Genomic DNA, 2,054 nt, shown 5'->3' with positions numbered 1-2,054 from the left:
CCCACGACAGAATTATCGAGCCTTGATGTCAACAGTACCAACGGCAAGAAGCCCTGTTGCAATGTATGACCCCAAGTTCCACTTTACATATAGCCGGTCTGGGCCCTGAATCCTGAGAACGGCTCAATAATTCAGGACACAGACCATCTAAGTACCTCAAACCTGTTCTCGTCTAACCTCTAACATGGAAAGTTAATTGGAACTTTTCCAAAATAGCTGAGCAAACAGTTTTCTGGTCTATGATACAAATGTAACGACACAGGCAGCACCGGGCAGTTAGCAAAGTGCTCTACGAGTGTCCTCAAAATGTCCCCACATCCCGAAGAGCTTCACTAATAGGCTCCTACTTGTCAGATCCATGTGTTTAGACCAGTTACATTTACTTTTTAAAAATGACTTTAAGTTTACTAAGTAGAGACATTTTTTAGTTCTCACTCATCATTCATTTCCATATTCACATTCTATGTACTTTCTCATGGTCAACAAACTGACTCAAATGACTTAAATGATCCCACTATTTAAAGAGAAAGGCTTCTGCAATGATGTTCAACCACGGAGTAATGTTCATTTCACCACTGGCTGTCTTTTCCAGGATTTTTAAAATTTCTTCCTTTGACACAAAGCAATAGCTTTTAATCTCATTGCGATCTGGGTTCAAAGTTATGTTCTTCCTCACAAACAAGATGTAATCAATTTCATGTTCTCACCAGATACCATCAGCCTGTGACTTGTAGTGAATCCGTGTTAGAAACTTAATTTCTACTGGAGAAACCTGTTCCCGGGAAATTCCCAATTCAGCCTTTAAACGACTCTGTGCTGCTCGTCTTGCTCCTTTCACATCATTTTCTTCCAGCTCTGTAGAGTTGCTTAAGGGATGACTACAGCAAGTATTGGTAAAACAACCTCGAAAGGTGATTTTAGCGTCCGATCTCTGCTGTAGCAGGAGTTTATTTTCCGTGTTGAATAAAAAGACACTAAAAGTTCGATGTCTCAATCCTTTCTCGATGTTTTTATTCAGGTGACAATTATTTTTAGCCTCAGCCCCAATCTTCTTGTCATTTTCATCGAACACTATGCACATGTGTGNACTACAGCAAGTCTTGGTAAAACAACCTGGAAAGGTGATTTTATTGTCCGATCTCTGCGGTAGCAGGAGCTTATTTTCCGTGTTGAATAAGAAGACACTAAAAGCTCGATGTCACAATCCTTTCTCGATGGTTTTATTCAGGTGACAATTATTTTTAGCCTCAGCCCCAATCTTCTTGTCATTTTCATCTAAAACTGTGCACATCTCTGCCAGGAGCTTAACCTGTTGCTCATCCAGGCTGTCAGTGGTGATGTCCGGCATAGTTACGGAATGTCTCCTCTGTCCTGGAACACTGAACCGCTGGCTGTCTGCAAGATGCTGCTCTGCCTCATCCGCCTTCTACAGGCCGAAACTCACAACACAGGCCTCGCCTCCTCATGCCGCTCGACCAATCATCCACACCTGTGCCAGAGCGTGCCACATGTCAGCCAGACAATCGCGCACCAGCGTGCACCTGACGTCACAATCGCGCATTGGCTCCACAGCCAGTTCGCGCAAGGCCTGCTGGCTGGATCTCAAACGGAGAGGCCTTCACGCTGAGGCACAGGTGCCTCTACTCCGTCATTCGTGTTCCTCAGAAAAACCGTGGAAGCACCTGCCAGGCTCCTTTGGTAACGGGGGGTGAGTCCGGCTGCTAACTGGAGGATGTCGCCTGGCAATTGCAGAGGCTAAAAGACCTCAGGTATATCTTTGTTCGTCTTTCTTAACTTCCCATCGCACCCAATGCATGAGGTTGGACGAGGCATGCTAGATGCAGCAGCCATGTCGCTAACACTGAACCTGTCCGAACCCCAATTCCAACCCCAACCCCAGCCCGAACCCTGTCCCTAACTCAAACCCTGATCCTCACACTGTCCCTGTCCCTAAACCTAAATTAACTACCTTTCAATGAACCCTAAACTTGTCCCTAACCTTGCCTCTAAACCTAACCCTAAACCTGCCCCTTACCATTTTGAACCCTAAAAGC

At 45.3% G+C, this 2,054-nt stretch overlaps 1 pseudogene; it reads right to left on the bottom strand.

Moving 5' to 3' along the window:
• Positions 1 to 454: 454 nt before the first annotated feature.
• Positions 455 to 1,366, bottom strand: LOC109388954 (isopentenyl-diphosphate Delta-isomerase 1-like; annotated as a pseudogene).
• Between the last annotated feature and the right edge of the window lie 688 nt (positions 1,367 to 2,054).

Source organism: Hipposideros armiger, unplaced genomic scaffold, assembly GCF_001890085.2.
Source record: "Hipposideros armiger isolate ML-2016 unplaced genomic scaffold, ASM189008v1 scaffold_213, whole genome shotgun sequence".
NCBI lineage: Eukaryota > Metazoa > Chordata > Mammalia > Chiroptera > Hipposideridae > Hipposideros > Hipposideros armiger.
This window is presented reverse-complemented; position numbering and strand designations above follow the sequence as displayed.